Raw genomic sequence first — 18,606 nt, 5'->3', positions numbered from 1 at the left:
TTATACATGAACATGTTCGGTCGGCATGAAACACACACACACACGCACACACACGCACACGCGCAGAAACACACCCACACACACATACGCAAGTAGTCCGTATAAGTTTTAGCCACACCTACAGATGCATTCGTAAACACAGAACGAACCGCATGTAAACATTAGAAAATAAAGTTAACCACTGCATACATTTTTATATGTAACCTGCATAGAACATACTTTTTAATCTATAATACTTTCTATCTATCTCTCTATCTCTCTATCTCTCTCGCTATATATATATATATATATATATATATATATATTTATAAACTATCTTTCAATTTTAACTGTCTATCTGCCTGTCAATCTATCCATCCACCAGCTCTATCTATCTATCTATCTATCTATCTATCTATCTATCTATCTATCTATCTATCTATCTATCTATCTATCTATCTTTCTATCTGTCTGTCTGTCTATCTATCTATCTATCTATCTATCTATCTATCTATCTATCTATCTATCTATTCCTCGAACAATCGAAATATCTATTTAACTATCTATCTATTTATCCATCTAGCTGTCAAACAATTAGTTAATCTCTGTCTGTCACTTTCTCTCTCCCTCTCTCTGTCACTCTCTCTGTCTGTCACTCTCTCTGTCATTCTCTCTGTCACTCTCTCTGTCTGTCACTCTTTCTCTCTTCCTCTCTCTATCTGTGCTTCTTTCTCAACTCCAGTCCCCGATATCTAAGAGGAGAATGATGCACTACGTACAATACATGCAAAATTTTATGCATGCAGTGATGTTACACGGACCCTGATTGCATTTTATGCTCTAAAATTGCACGGGCACTTGCAAATCGTTGCACCACAAGCCCTGCACACGCACACACACATTCACACACCCGACGCATATACATACCTATACAAACAAATACTCACACACACACACACACACACACACACTCTTGTCTGTCTTAGAGTCTGTCTTAGAGTCATTCACATGAATGCAAAAATAGTCGGACGCACCCACTAACTGGAAATCCACTGACACACACACACGCGCGTACACACACACACACACCTACACACACGCGTGCACGCATACATACATACATACATACATACATACATACATACATACATACATACAGATATACACACATATACATAATTACAGTAACCGAAACTAACCCACCCGAACAACATCACCTCAGCGTAACCCCCCCCCCCCTCCACACACACATACACACACACACGCACACACACATACACACACACACGCACACATACACACACACACACATACATACAGATGCGCGCGCACATGCACGCTTATATGTTTATATTGCTATACTCACATATATATATATACACGTATACATATAAATGAATTCATGCGTGTATATGACATGGAAACTACTGTCTACACCTTCTGGAAGTTGGATTAGCTTTTCTACCATAGAACAGACACGGAAAGACAGCTGGTGACCAGTGAACTAGGCCGGTAGGTGGCAGTAATAGCAGCCCGGTCTGAAGTAAACCGCTCGTCTCACACAGGTAAGTTGTCTATTTCTTTATTTTTTGATTTTTGTCTTTCAACTTTAGTCTTATTTTTTTACGTGCTTCAGTCACTGGACAGCGGCCATGCTGGGGCAACACCTTGGAAGTTTCTTTTTTCTTTTTTTTTTTTTTTGCTTGATTTTTTGTTTTAGCCGAATAGATCGACCTCAGTTACTTTCTTTTCAAATCTGGTAATTTGTTCTACCGGTCTGTTTTGCCAAGCTGCTAAGTTATGGGGACGTAAACAAACCACCACCGGTTGTCAAGCGGTGGCGTGGGAACAAGCGCAGACTTAAAGACACCCACCCACATACACACGTGCGCGCGTACACACATACACACACACACACACACACACACACATATATATATATATATATATATATATATATGTATGTATGTATATATACATATATATACATATATACATATATATATATATATATATATATATATATATATATATATGTATATATATATATATATATATATATATATATATATATATACGTATGTATGTATATATACAACGTGCTTCTATACAGTTTCCGTTTACCAAATTCACTCACAAGGATGGCTCGGTTCGGGACTTTGATATAAAAAAAAAGCTTGCCTGAGATGCCGCGCAGTGGGACCGAACCCGAAACTATGAGGCTTCGAAGCGAACTTCTTAACCACGCAGCCATATCGGTTATCCTTTACCTTTTATCCTTTACTTGTTTCAGTCACTAGACTGCGGCCATGCTGGGGCACCGCCTTGAAAAATTTTAGTCGAACGAATCGGACCCCACTAATTATTATTTTTTTTTTTCTAAGCCTAGTACTTATTATTATCGCTCTCTTTTGCTGAACCGCTACGTTACAGAGACGTAAACACACCAACACCGGTTGTCATGTGGTGGTAGAGGAAAACACAGACATAAAGACACACACACACACACCACGCACACATACGCACACCGCACGCGCACAAGTGCTCAAAATGAGGATTAAATAAACTGCCGACAACTGATGAAGGGTCCTTTCTCTGAGTTTACTTGTCCTGTTTTTACGTATTTCATGTTGTTTGCACAGTTGGTGACGTCCTGTACCCAAATACATATACATACATATATATATATATATATATATATATATATATATATATATATATATATATATATATATACACATATATATATATGACGGGCTTCTTTTAGTTTCCGTCTACCAAATACGTTCACAAGGGTTTGCTGAACCCGAGATTATAGGAGAAGAGATTTTTTCAAAGTGTCACCCAGTTGGACTGAACCTGGAAACATGTGGTTAGGAAACAAAATTCTTACCGCACAACCATACATTTTTTGCATTTATATTTATATTCTGGTTTTATTTTTATTTCTAGACAATGCGTTTTCTTTTGACCAACACTTTTTTTTTTAAGATGGTCATCGACTTTTTAAAGAAGTTCTCTTCTGAATTTTAATTTAGCCCAAACAGTGGCACAGGTTGCGGCAAAAGCCCTCCAAGATCCATCATTCTTGACAAATGTTTCGATAGCAAACGCACGATGTGCACCTGTCGAAATCATGCTGGTACCTTACAAAAAACGGCAAAATACTAGCTACATGATTACATCATTACCACATGGCTAACTTTATTAACTCCACATCAATAGCCATGTAAAATATAAAACGTTTTTCTGTCGCACCCTGCAGAAGTATCAGCAGCAGCAGCAGTAGTGGTGGTGGTGGTGGTAACTATAGTAGTGATGTCTGATAAATGCACAAAGCCAGCAATTTTGAGGGGAAGGGAGTTTGTTGATAGCATCGGCCTGAGTACGCGATTGTGTATCTTTTTAAAAATTTTATCGAATACCGGTGGGATGAAAGGCTAGGTTGACAACGGCAGGATTTGAACTCAGAATGTAATTAACCGAAACAAATACCACAAAGAATTCCTTTTTTTTTTTTTTTTGCTTTCGATGCTTTAACGATTCTGTCAATCTATCGCCCTCAGTGATAATAATAATAATAATAATAATTCCCTCTACTATAAGCAGAAGGCCTGAAATCTGAAGAAGGGGCTAGTCGATTATATTGGCCCCAGTACTTATTTTAATGACCCTGAAAGGATTAAAAGCAAAGTTGACCCAAGCAGAATTTGAACTCAAAACGTAAAGAGGACGAAATTCTAATAAGCATTTTGTTCAACGCGCTAACGGTTCTGCCAGTTCGCCTTTTTAGTGATGCTAAAAATAATCCTTTCCGCTATGGGCACAAGGCCTGAAATTTTGGGGGAGGGTTCTAGTCGATAACATCGACCCCAGTGTTTCACTGATGCTTAATATATTCTTTTCTACTCTAGGCACAAAGCACGACATTTTGGGGGAGGGGGGGTCAGTCGATTACATCGACCCTAGTACGCAACTGGTACTTAATTTATCGACCCCGAAAGGAAGAAAGGCAAAGTCGACCTCGGCGGAATTCGAACTCAGAACGTAGCGACGGACGATACACCGCTAAGCATTTCGTCCGGCGTTGCTAACGACTCAGTTTGTCGCTTTAGTGATGCTAAAAATAATAGTAATAGTCATAGAGGCTGTGGTGATAGATGTTGTTGTTGAGAGTGTGTATATATGCATGTGTATATATGCATGTATGTGTACGAGTGTGTATGAATATGTGTGTATGAATATGAATGCATATTTGTATGCGTATGAATATCCTTGTGCATGTGTCCATATGCATTCGAGCGTCTATGATTGTGTGTATGTATATGTGTGTATAAGTGTGTTTGTATGTGTATGACTAGCTGAGTTTGTGTGTATGTGTGTTAGCGTATTATTAGACATTTGTAAATAATAACTTGAAGTGAAAATAAAAAAATTTTTTTTTTGAAGTAACGAAATGTAGCATAAACGAACGCTGCACTGCTGAGTAACCGAACCATGATCTCTCGCTTCACATCGGACAGAAGCTACGGTGTAAAAAGTAAGAATAAAAAGTTGATCGTTTATCTGGTAAGCAGCAGTTGGGACCAGTTCACTTCCTATCAACGGGTTAATTTTTATTTTTCCATCTCCAAAGGGTATTTAGAACTGTATAAACTTTGAGTGTTTATGTCCAAATCAAGCGGGCAGAAACGTTAGCACGCCGAGCGAAATGCTGAGCAGTATTTCGTCTGCCGTTAAGTACTGAGTTCAAATTCCGCCGAGGTCGACTTTGCCTTTCATCCTTTCGGGTCGATAAATTAAGTACTAGTTACGCACTGGGGTTGATATAATCGACTTAATCCGTTTGTCTGTCCTTGTTTGTCCCCTCTGTGTGTAGCCCGTTGTGAGCAGTAACGAAATAGTATTTCGTCTGCCGTTAAGTTCTGAGTTCAAATTCCGCCGAGGTCGACTTTGCCTTTCTTCCTTTCGGGGTCGATTAAATAAGTACCAGTTACGCACTGGGGTCGATGTAATCGACTTAATCTCTTTATTTGTTCCATCTATGTTTAGCCCCTTGTGGGCAATAAACAAATAAGAATTGTTAGCATGCCGGGCAAAATGCTCAGCGGTATTTCTTCTGTCTTTGTGTTCTGAGTTCAAATTTCGCCGAGCTCGACTTTGTCTTTCAACCTTTCGGGGTCGATAAATTAAGTACTTGTTGCGTACTGGGGTCGATCTAATCGACTGGCCCCCTCCCACAAAATTCCGAGCCTTGTGCCAAGAGTAGAAAAGAATCGTTTGCAGGTCGAACAAAATGCTTAGCAACATTTCTTGCGGGTTTTTACGGTCTGAATCCCTTATGCCACTCGGGGTCGACTTATCCACTCGCCACACAATTTCAGGCTTTGTGCTATAGTAGAAAGTATTATTTTTACAGATATAAAGGCGGTGAGCGGGCAGAATCGTTAGCGTGCCGGACAATATGCTTAGCAGTATTACGCCTGTCGCTACGTTCTGAGTTCAAATTCCGCCGAGGCCGACTTTGCCTTTCATCCTTTCGGGGTTGATAAATTATGTACTAGTGAAACACTGGGGGTCGATGTAATCGATTGTCCCTCCCCACCCACCGCCAAAAAAAAAAAAAAAAATTCAGGCCTTGTGCCTAAAGCAGAAAGGATTATTTATACAGATATAGTTAGACATACATATACACTCATATGTATATACGTATGTATTTATGAACATACTTCTGGGCGAGTGTATGATTGCATGCAGTACAGGCTAGAGCTTTAGACAAGCCAAACCGTGACAGCATCTTTTCGTCCTGTAATTCTGAGAGGCTCTACACGATATCAGATTGTGTGTAATTAAAACTTTACTTGTTTGATGGGTTGGACTGATTTGTAAATATATATATAAACGAGACACATTTAAGGCATGGCTCTTGCTTGGCGATGAGGAAAAGGGGATGAAGAACTTGCACACTCTTATAGACTACTCTATGTGTATGTGTGCGTGTGTGCGTGCGTGTGTGTATGTGCGTGTGTGTATGTGCGAGTGCGTGCTGGAGTGTGTGTGTGCGCGTGAGTGTGTGCCTGCGTGTGTGAGTGTGTGCGCGTGAGTGTGTCCTTGCGCGCGCGCATGTGTGTGTGTGTGTGTGTTCGTGTGTATGTACATGTGTGTATATGGTATGGATATAATAAGCGACACTAATTTTTAAAAGTCACCCACTCGAGTCACCTTTAGTTCTGCCCCACGGACTTCATCAAAAGCATGACAGCCCAGATGGAACCTGTCCTGCTCTACTGATTGTAGATACGAGGCCTCCGGAACAACGCCTTTTCCATTCTGTCTGCTGGGGCCATGAGAAATGTTCCTTAATAAAGCTATAAAACTCACACATATTTAATATCCGAACGCTCCCACAGAACTTATTCAAATCTTTTGTTAATTTCCCTTTTAGGGCTAAAATGTAAGGCTCAAAAACTACAGGTATACAAACAAAGATTTAGTAAAAAGTATAATGATGTAACAGGTAATCGAACCTGCATCGCCGAATCGGCATAACAAAAGATTAAAACCGATCTTTGTGGGCATGTGTTTATATTTCAGTGCGACTTTAAGAAGACACCTACTCCTCGACTTCCGACCGAGTTCCGTACCGATTGACAGGTCGTAAGTCGCCTGTCGGATTTATATTTTTCAACACTATTTTCATTCAAACGCAACTGTTGCTTGAAAGCGACTGAGTGCGAGACAGCGGCAAGCATTGAATGCCTGGGTCTGAGGGAAGCTTGAATTGCCAGATGCTGCTATAGTTATCGTACGCACAGCTGTTCAGCATCCGAAAATCGATTATTTATTTATTTTCATATTTTTTGTGGTCGTAAGTCGCCATAGGTCGTAAGTCAAGGAGGTGTACATATTTAACAATGCAATTCTGAGGAAGTGCCTGCTTCCTTTGTATTCCTAAACAAAGTTAGTGAGTGTTTGTGTTTAGCTCAAGGTTAACCATTAATTCTCTATGCCTATGATCAGAGGTGTTCCAGCCACGACCAACCCGTTTTGTATGGTTTTTAGACTACATTATTCAATATATAATATCATGGTTAAAAAAAAGAACAAAAAAAAAGAAGCTTGCTTCTCAACCACATGGTTCCAGCTTCAATCCCAGTGCTTGGCACCCTGAACAAGAGTTTTCAAATATAGCCTCGGGCCGACCAAAGCCTTGTGAGTGGATTTTAGAGACGGAAACTGAAAGAAGCCCGTCGTAATATATATATATATATATATATATATATGCATATATATATATGCATATATATATATATGCATATATATATATATATATATATATATATATATATATATATATATATATACGTGTGTGTGTGTCTATGTTTGTCTCTCCTCGTCACCGCTTGACAACTGGTGTGGGTGTGTTTACGTCCACGTAACTTAGTAGTTCGGCAAAAGAAAACCGATAGAATAAGCACTAGGCTTTATTAAAAAATAAGTTCTGGTGTCGATTTCTTTGACTAAAACCTTTCAAGGTGGTGCTCCAACATGGCCGCAGTCAAATGACTGAAACAAGTAAAGGAATAAAGGAAAAACAGCAAAGAAAGGTATATTTGAGGGAGAGTTGACTGCTGTTTCTAACTGGCCGAGGCACTAAGTAGACCAATGATTCCCAACATTTTCACTACCGCAAACCCCTTTATTTAAATGAGTTTTCCCACGGACCCTTTTTAATATGCTTATCCTTATATATATATGAAATTTTAAATTTAGTTCACGGAACTCCGGCACTACTTTTGTGGACCACCATGGGTCTGCGGACAACAGGTTAGGAACCACTAATGTAGACGATCTTTCGTTGGTTCGTAATTGAGAAGAAGTAGGCAGTCTTAACGTCCTTAAAACAGGAGCAATGTGAACTATGACGTATGTACGTTGCCCAGTAATATTAACAGCGGCAAGGAAATGAAAGCGCTACAGCCAGGAAGTATAAAACAATGTCACAGTTGCCATTTACAGAACTTAACCTCTTCATGCTGTTTGCCATACATGTCTATACGTACGCACACACGCGGGCGCATATGTTCCTGTGTTTTCATGTATAGATATACCCGTATACAAAATTCATTTAACACACAACCCACTCACACATCAACATGCATATACACACATATGTTGTCATATGTATGTATGTATGTATGTATGTATATATCTTACACACGCATACACACACGCACATATGAACGACAGCGAAACTGGTTAATAAAATAGGATTTCCCTTCTGTAAAACTTCTTTTGGTTGCAGCATGTACTAATATTTATTCAGTAAAGCTTTCGTTTTATACGAAACTTGTGCTGATATTTAAACTTTTCCAGCAATATGTGATTCTCTCTTTCTGTATGTGTCTGTAAAACACACCCTATAAAAACTTACTCTGATATATAACTGTTATGTGAAAACAATTTTGTATTTTTATTTTCACACACACACACACACACACACCACTAAAGCCTATTTGCCAACACAATGTGGCTGTCCCGCACAGGACGATGTTACTACTTTTTAGCCCCAAGAAAACATCTTTTCCAGCTGGCTACCGACTCATGGTCTGTGTCTGTATACCATGAGCAAGGGAGTTTATTGCTCCCTTTATAGCCTTAGCGATACCTGTAGACCAATGATTTCTGGGTTATTTCTCTTCCTCGATACGGGACAATATATATATATATATATATATATATATATATATATATATATATATATATACATATGTAACAGAAACATTTGATTGCCATGTTCCACTGAGTAGGAAGAACATTGCGCAGAAGTCTGTCAAGAACTCCGTCAGCGTGCCACTGATGACCCATCCTTCATGTCGAGGATCATCACCGGTGACGAGAATTGGGTCTATGGGTTCGACCTTGAGACGAAGCAGCAGTTGTCAGAATGGAAGAGCCCTTTATCTCCACGACTGAAAAATACACGACAGAGCCGTGGCCCAATCAAGGGCATGCTCATCGTTTGTTTCTGTTTGTCTTTTTTCGACATCCGCGGTATTGTGCATCGAAAATAACCCCACCCCACAACCCCGAGCCAGACCGTCAAGAGTTTTACTGCGACGTTTTGAAGCGTTTGGGGGAGGACATTCGGCGCGAAAGCGACCGGATCTGTGGAGCGCGAAGAACTGGATTCTTCACGATGGTAATGCACCCTGTCATCGATCTCCCGCACCCGCCCTCTTCACCAGATTTAGTGCCTGCGTACTTCCATCTCTTTTCCCCAAATGAAAATGCAGTTTTTAACACAGTCTTTAACACCGTTGTCGAGATCCAGGGCGAATCGCAAAAGGTTCTCGACTCGTTTACGGAAAACGACTTCCAGGCCGGATTCCAATAATGGCAGGAACGCTAGGACCGGTCTGCTGCTTCACAAGGGGACTATTTCGAAGGCGATGATGTTAAAAATGAAGTAAATAGATTATTTCTTTTATTAAACATTACTAGTCTGGGAACTTTTTGTTACCACCTGGTATGTATGTACTCTCATACACACTCACAGTAACAGAATTATCATTTCAGCAAGAGACCCAATCCTATATCTACTCGACAGAAAACAGTAGGGTGTCGGTTATAAAATGTTAGACCACGGGCCAAGCATTGAGCAGTTCTGATCTACCGTTGGTGTTTCGCTGCGTCTACGAACTGGGCTTTTAATAGATGTTAGCTCAGTTAAGCTAGTTGAATCAAGTAACATGGTCTAGAAACCATTTACCATTCTAATGAACAAAAACTAAGCTAATCCCTCTCGAAACAACTAAAATTCATAAAACCCATTTATTACTCATCTCAGACTGCAGTTGTGTTAATCGGTGGAGAGATAAGTCTCTTTCTGGATTGAATGCTAATCTAGGGCGGGTCGCTACCGTAAATAGCTTTTTCCGGAGCGGAAATCTAAACACGATACTGTTAGGCAATAAGTTACTCGTCAGTTACAAAGTACTATGCGTGCATACAGCGACTATTTTGTCGCAGAAGCCACTCAGAACTAGATGGACTAGATTATTAGGAGGTTAAGTGTCTTGAACGCGAATACGATGCAATACTGGTGAGCGGATATAAGCCAGTGACCTTCAGCTAATTGCCTGGAACCCAATCGCCACTAAAATCCGTTCTGTGTAACGAGACAGAACACTAGCTTCGTTAGTTTGTTTGCTGAATTCAAGTTCTCCTTTGGATTTAGAGAAAGTACAGGTCGTCGTCGACTTACGACCTATCCGACTTATGACCGATCGACTTTACGACAATTGGCGCGCCAGCTCCCGGCAACAATAATAAATGGTGGTGGTAGAAGTGGCTGTGGCAAAATAAGATTATTTTTCTGACTTTTCTCTTGCTTGAGCTAGTATTTTCCTGCTATCCTCATCATGAGCACCTTTAGTATTGTTGTTGTTGTTAGTGGCAGTGGTCGTAGCAGTAGAAATAGTACCTCTAAGTATTAGTATTATTGTGCATTTAGCTTGAGTTGGAATTTATTTATAAAGTTCTTTTCTCTAATTTTTCTTTCAATTTCACTTGAACTGTGTAGTTTGGAGAATGGTAGTATAAATATTTTCCGACTGCATGTTCCTAGATGGTTACTCAAAGGTATCTGACGGACAACTGGGTCTCTAATTTGCTGTTGGTGCACACGTGAATGTTCTGATAGTGCAATTCCAGCCTGACCTACATATAGTTCTTCATAATTCGGGTATCTGATTTAAGTAAATTAAATTTCTGCTTTTGCAGTTCATATTTGTGTTTGTGAATATTTTCTCGCTTTTTGTGTTTATATATTGGCCGCTATGTATGAACTGACGTGTGCCACATCGGCTATCGTTGCATTGAGATACAGTGAATGATTGGTTTTCGTTGCTAAGGTCAAACTTTGCCTTTGTTATTAATTTTTTCAAGTTTTTTGGCTGTCTTTTACGAAGAACCATAGCTTGATCTGTGATTATATCTTTTAATTCATTTCTTTGAGTAATAATTGGTAGGTTTGCTTTGGCAATGTTGAAGATATTCTGGTGACATGGAATATGTCGCTATAAATGGTATGACTTGTTCTTGTTTTCCTCTTCTTTGGGTTGTTCTCAATTGTTGTATGGGTATTTTTATAGCCCGCTGTATGCCATTTTCTATAAGTAGAGACGGGTATTATTGTTTGAGCAAAAATTCTCTTAGTTCTGTTAGGCGTTTGTTCCTGATATTTGCATCTTCTACAATGGTACAAATTCTTCTGGCTAGGCAGTATGGGATGTTGCATTTTGTATGTGGTGGATGGCACGACTTAAAATACAGGTATTGATGCGTGTCCGTGTTTGTAGTATATATCTGTGGTAATGGTGGTGTCCTTTTTAATTACCATTATATCTAGGAATGGTAATTTGATACAACTCATCACCTTTGTAAATTGGAGAGATGGGCGTAGGTTGTTCAGGAGGATATTGAACTCTTCCAGAGAATTTAGAAGTTCTGTCCAGATTATGAAACAATTGTCATGGTATCTCTTCCATACCTTTTCAATATAATTTCTAAATTCATTGGCATAGTTTTCCTCTACTTCTTGGTAGAGTTGTTCTAGATATCCCATTAAAGAGTTCGCGTAAATGGGAGCAAACCTCTTTCCCATCGCCGTGCCTTTAATTTGGATGTAATTCATTCCATTGAAGAAGAACGCATTTTCCAGAATAAGTCTAACTGTGTCTAGTATAAATGGCAGTGTGAGTCTGTTGGGAATCACTTCTCTTTGTTTTTCTACCCAGTATTTAATCGCCTTTATTCCTAAATCATGTGGAATATTGGTGTACAGGCTTACCATATCAAAACCAAGTAGAATTGAATTCATTTCAGTTGTTTTGGGAAGACAGGACAATAAGTCGATATCATTCCGGATGAAACTGGTTATGTAGGTACATAATGGTTTCAAAACAACGTCAATAAAATTGCTTAGACGTTGGGTAGGGCATGCTGGACCAGCTATAATAGGTCTAACTTTTAAGTTTTGGGGATGCAGTAGTTTTATTTATTCACTTTCTTGTTCTTTTACTGCATGCTGAATATCTTTTGATTTATGTATTTTCGGTAAGCCGTAGAAATTGCTCGAGATTGGTGATGTAGCCTCTTTCATTATCGGTAAGTGAGTTGTGGTGTTTTAAAACAAGGTTGTTGATCTTCTTCATGGTGTGGTAGTCTATATTTGAAGGAATTTCACAATAGTAGGTTGTATCCTTCAGTTGACTCTCAACCAAATCCTTGTAGTATTCTGCATCCATAATAACAATTGCACCCCCTTTATCTGCTTGTTTAATTATTATTGTTTAAACTTTTTTTATACGTTTAAGTGCAGACATTTCGGATCTGTTAATGTTTGGCCTAACATTAGTCTTGCGTCTAAGGGGAAAATTTGACAGATATCAATGTATTGGTCAAGATAACTATTTCTTTCTTCTGGTGGGGTGAAATTTGATTTATTCTTTACTAGGGATTCGTCAATCTCATTACTTTTATTAGTAAAGAATTCTAAGAGCCGTAACTTACGACATTATTTTTGGATATCCTCCTTTAGTTCTTGTGTATATATATATATATATATATATATATATATATATATGTGTGTGTGTGTGTGTGTGTGTGTGTGTGTGTGTGTGTATAGCCTGACGTATATATACATATATATATATATATATATATATATATATATACACACACACGTCAGGCTTTCATAGTTTCCGTCTACCAAATTATTCACGGTCCGAGACTACAGATAGAAGACACTTGCTCAAGTTTGCCGCTTAGTGTGACTGAACCCGAAACGACCTGGTTGCAAAGCAAGCTTCTTCACCACACAACCAAGATTCAGAAATAGCATGTTATAAAGCATAATATTTAGAACACACCAGCATCCGTCATTTTTTTTATCGATGTCCTCCATGATAGGATTACATGACCTTGAAATATCGATAAAATGAAAGTGGGAGAGGGGAATCCTATCTAAAAGATTTGAATAACATCAAAGAAATTAATAAGGAAGTAAGAGAAATTTAAAAATAAAGTATAAATTGTTATTGTACAACAAACGGGATTAAATGTTGAACTCTTGAATATAATATGTCTGAGCGAACAAAACGTGTTTTTCATTATAATGCTTGTCTACATATGCTTGTATCTACATGCATATACGCATACATACATACATGCACGCACATGCGCGCATACATAAGTTCACACGCACGCAAGTATACTTCTTCATACGTACACGTACGCAAATATGCTCCCCCCTACACACACATACGTACGCTCTCAGAAATGTACACTCACAAGCAAATACACACAAACCTACATACACACACGCACATACATACACACATACACACCAACGCGCATATGTGAAACAGCTTTTCTTTCAGAGATGTATCGGAAACACGACTACGTTCTAGTTATATATTTACATTTCCTTACGAGTTCTTTTCAAAAACAACCTGGAAGTAAATTGTCCTGAAATAAGAAAATAAAAATAATGATGATAATTCTTTCTAATTTTGGCACAAGACCAACAGTTTTCAGAGGAATTTCCTATGTTGAGCAGCAAGACACAATTTAGGCATAAATTGAGTTGGAAAACAATACAGGCAACGGCCATTACATACAGCATCGATTTCCCGGAACCGTTGGTATCAAGGCCTTACCGAATTACTGATTTTTCCGAACCAGGGGCGGTCAACTCGAAATTAGACAAATATTGAATTTATTTAAATAACTAAACGAACAGGTACCTATACATTACTATAAATAATGTAAGTTTATTAATATTGTACTGCGTAAGGTACTTTGAAATAGGTCCACTCGGTAAAATACGATGGCAGCTGCTGTAATTTGAAGTTCTTACTCGTTAATTGGCGCTGGATTCCGCCGAGGTCGACTTTGCCTTTCATCCTTTCGGGGTCGATTAAATAAGTACCAGTTACGCACTGGGTCGATGTAATCGACTTAAGCTCTTTGTCTGTCCTTGTTTGTTTCCTCTATGTTTAGCTTCCCTGTAGGCAATAAACAAATAAATTGGCGCTGGGTCCGGCTCAGCAGTGTTCACAAATAACCGTTTTTGTAATTGTATATATAATTTAAAAGAGAAGAATAAGAAGTGTATAGTTCGATTCCCGTCAATATGTCTCTCTCTCTCTCTCTCTCTCTTGCTTTGCCTCTCTCTCTCTCTCTCTCTCTCTTGCTTTGCCTCTCTCTCTCTCTCTCTTGCTTTTCCTCTCTCTCACAAAGCTTGCTTTGTAGCTGCATAGCTCCGAGTTCTACTATAGTCTCGTGACTGGATTTGGTTGACGGAAACTGAAAGAAGCCCGTCGTATATATATGTGTGTGCGTGTGTGTGAGAGAGAGAGAGAGAGAGAGAGAGAGAGAGAGAGAAAGAAAGAAAGAGTGTGTGTGTGTGTGTGTGTGTGTGTACGTGAGTGTGTGTGTGTGTGTGTACGTGTGTGTGTGTGTGTGTCATTGTGCCTGCACTTGTCCCTCACCACCGCTTGACAATCGGTGTTGGTGTATTTACGTCCCCGTAACTTGGCGGTTCAACAAAAATGACCGATAGAATAAATAGCATACTTAGATGAAAATATAAGTACTGGAACCGATTCATCTGACTAGAAGTTCTACAAGGCAATGCCCCAGCATGGCCGTAGCCTAATGACGGAAACAAGTAAAAGAAAAAAAAAGGTTAAAAGATACGTACGTGCGCGTGCATGTATATGTGTGTGTATGTGCATGTGTGTGTGTGTGTGAGTGCGTACGTACGTGTGTGTGTGTGTTCGTGTGCGTCTGTGTCTGTTTGTATTATTGTTTCGTAATGCCTATGTTTAATTTTCCGTTCAGATCTGTAATGGTAGCGTTACAAACCAGTTTTTCTATGGTGTGTGAGAAAACTGGACGCCCATCACACTGGTCTGCGCAAAACAAACAAAAGCCAAATCCGAAAGTTATCATCGATTCTACCACAAACTGGGCATAAGCACAGGTAGAAACACTTCATTGTGCAGACATACCCAGTTTCCAGTGGAAATGGAGGTAAACTTCTGAATGTGACGGTCGATTTTTGTTTTTATTTTATTTTCCTTTTAAATATAGTCCACAGGATTACAGTCTGATGAGCGTTTCTGAAGGAAAAACTGGTCGGTGAAACTATCAGTAATAGATCTGGACCGAAAAATTTAACGTATATATTAAGAAGCAGCGACGACGATGTAAACAGCAACAACAACAACAACAGCGATAATAATAATAATAATAATAATAATAATAATAATAATAATAATAATAATAATAATAATAATAGCAACAATATTAATAACAGTAATGATAATATTTCCCCTCAGTGATCCAGCATTATAAGTGCTCACCGTGTAACTTAAAACCCTTAAGATCGGGTGATGTAACCTAAAACCTTCAGATGTATGTGTGTGTGTGTGTATGTGTGTGTGTGTGTGTGTGTGTGAGAGAGAGAGAGAGAGAGAGAGAGAGAGATAGAGTGCATATGCATAAATATATGCACATATATGTATGTATGCCATGTATACTGATTTTTAGAATCTTTTTTTCAAAATGAAAGCCCGGTGGAGGGAGATTTGCTTAATAATCGCACTGATAATCTCTGTTAATCGAAGTGCTTTGATTCAGTATATTAAACGTTTGAGGCCCCAGCGTATGCGCGTGTGTGAGCAGGCAGATATATGTATACACACACACACACACACACACACACATCTATATATGTATGTATGGACGTATACAGATAGATAGATAGATACATACATACATACATACATACATACATACGTATATACGTATATATATCGTTTCTAAATTGTGTTTGTACGTATGATTGTATATATTATACATATATTAGTTACATTGTTTGTTTTTAATTTCTCATTTCCAATTCCTGTATCTCTCTCTCCCCCCTTCTCTCTCTCTCTCTCTTTCTCGGTTACCCATTTCTCCCCCTCTCTTTCCATACCACTTTCTACGTATCTGCACATTTCACCCACCCGTCGTCGCCACCCGTCCACAGAGCCAGTGTCAGTCTCTTACAAGAGATGAAGGCTATCAGCAGTTGAACACTGAATCCCAGAGGAGGCGTCGTATTTCCCATGAATTCGGTAACAAATACCAACTCACCTCAACCCGTTTACAACATCGAACTTAATAGAGTTGTAATCATTTTCGGGTGGCTAAATTTCAGCAGCTCATAAATTATATATACTTTCAAAAATTATAAAGAAAATAAAACTTTGAATTTGACATGTATGTATGTATGTGTGGAGGTGCAATGGCCCAGTGGTTAGGGTAGCGGACTCGCGGTCATAGGATCGCGGTTTCGATTCCCAGACCGGGCGTTGTGGGTGTTTATTGAGCGAAAACACCCGAAGCTCCACGAGGTTCCGGCAGGGGATGGTGGCGAACCCTGCTGTACTCTTCCATCACAACTTTCTCTCACTCTTACTTCCTGTTTCTGTTGTGCCTGTATTTCAAAGGGCTAGCCTTGTCACACTGTGTCACGCTGAATATCCCCGAGAACTATGTTAAGGGTACACCTGTCTGTGGAGTGCTCAGCCATTTGCACGTTAATTTCACGAGCAGACTGTTCCGTTCATCGGATCAACTGGAACCCTCGACGTCGTAAGCGACGGAGTGCCAACTACTATGTATGTATGTATGTATGTATGTATGTATGTATGTATGTACGTACGTACACGTGTGTGTGTGTGTGTGTGTGTGTGTGCGTATGTATGTGAGCTAATATCGAACAGGGACAATGAGTGCTCAACACCGCATTGATAGATAAATGTTCTTTATTTGTGGGTTGACAAGGCTACCAATGGTTTCATGGGAAAAGAAATCTGTTAACAATTATGTATATATGTATGTATGTATGTATGTGTGTATTTGTGTGTGTATGCATATATGTTTTGATATCTGTGGATACGTGTAAATATATCTAATGGATGTCACCAATGTAACATTGAACAGATGTATAAACACCTTATCCTTTTTGCACACAGAACAGTAGAGAACGAATTGACATGTTTCCTATTTCGTTGTCCAACCATCATGTACTTTGTCATTCTTCTGTCATGTGTGCTTGCATGCATGCATGCATGCATGTATGTATGTATGTATGTATGTATGTATGTATGTATGTATGTATGTATGCATGCATGTATGTATGTATGCATGATCGAGTATGAACAACTCAAGAGAGGTGTTCGTAAGAATTATAATGTGAAATTAGCTGAGTATGTTGGTGCACAGCCCTTTTTTTTAATATAGCTTGTAGGTGTACCCGTCTAACTCATGTAGGCCTTAGGAGTCACTAGAGAAGCCAGAGAGAGAGTGAGAGAGAAAGAGAGAGAGAGAGAAAGAGAGAGAGAGAGAGAGAGAGATGTTAACTATTCATTATACGGAATCGCTACATGAAAAGAGTGCAGTAAAGAATGCACGGTGAGAAGCGGACTGAATCGCCATATGAAGGTTCGCCAAAACAATACTGCAACACCTACTGCGTGAGGTGCCCATCGTTTCCACATCTATTTACTGTATTGCAAGTGTTTTACGAGTTCTACAATCCTTTAAATAATGATAATGGTATTTATATAAGCTTAAAGGTTATAGCGATCACCATGCAATGACTAAAGAAAATAGTCAAATAATGGTGCATAAAAGAATATATATAAGCTCTCGACAGAAAAAATAAATAAATAAACTTTCCCATTCGCGTGGGATTCGAACCCACATCCCTTCGTTAATTTGACTAAATATGTTACCATTATATTGATAGTTGTGAAAATACCCAGAAGACTTGGAGATGCACTAAATTGATCATATAGATATCAGTGCTTATAATATCCAGCGAATTTGACGGCTCATAAGACGCACAATTTTCAACCCATCCTTTAAAAATGCCCCAGAAAACAAGCTGACGTTTTGTGAAGGTCAAGGTTCAGGATTCTGACAATTGGCAGTTCAAGAAAGGATCTGTCAAAATTGAAATGTGTCTCAGGCACGCGCGCCTTTTAAGCTGTCAGATACATTAATACTTCTCATTATATATATTTTGAATTCGCACACATCCACACACAAGCCTATTTATTCAGATGACTGGCACTTACAAGACTAGTCGTGTTTCATTCGAATTTCAAAATCATCAGAGTGCATTCTGATGGTTTTCTGAACTCGAAGAAAACGCCATGTACAGCACGAACAAACGTATGTCTCTACTCTACCACATTATTTAGCATTTAACCTTACATCGTGGTTCTCTCGGTATTAGAAACAGGGATTTACTTAAACAACACACACACACACAATATATATATATGTATGTATATATATATATATATATATATATATATATATATATATATATATATATATATATATATATATATATATATAAGCGTTCATAATAATTTTTCTATCGTCTTGGCTCAACAGCCCTCACCGTTTGTTTTTACTGTCTTGTTCTCACTGTCCTGTTCTTGTTAACACTTTCACCCTCCGCAAAAAATTCCAAATTTTATTTAATTTGCTTTG

General features: G+C 38.8%; 1 protein-coding gene across 1 annotated transcript in view; it reads left to right on the top strand.

Annotated features, from left to right (window-relative positions):
• Positions 1 to 319: 319 nt before the first annotated feature.
• LOC106869631 (uncharacterized) overlaps positions 320 to 18,606 on the top strand; it is a 313,681-nt gene continuing 295,394 nt past the window's right edge. The window contains exon 1 of the mRNA XM_089354353.1: positions 320 to 1,544. The gene's annotated coding sequence lies outside the window, so the exon portion shown is untranslated. The remainder of the gene's footprint in view (positions 1,545 to 18,606) is intronic.

The sequence above is a fragment of the Octopus bimaculoides genome, chromosome 6 (genome assembly GCF_046866305.1).
Source record: "Octopus bimaculoides isolate indiv1 chromosome 6, ASM4686630v1, whole genome shotgun sequence".
Lineage (NCBI taxonomy): Eukaryota > Metazoa > Mollusca > Cephalopoda > Octopoda > Octopodidae > Octopus > Octopus bimaculoides.
Note: the sequence above shows the minus strand (reverse complement) of the source record. Positions and strands in the feature narration are given on the sequence as shown.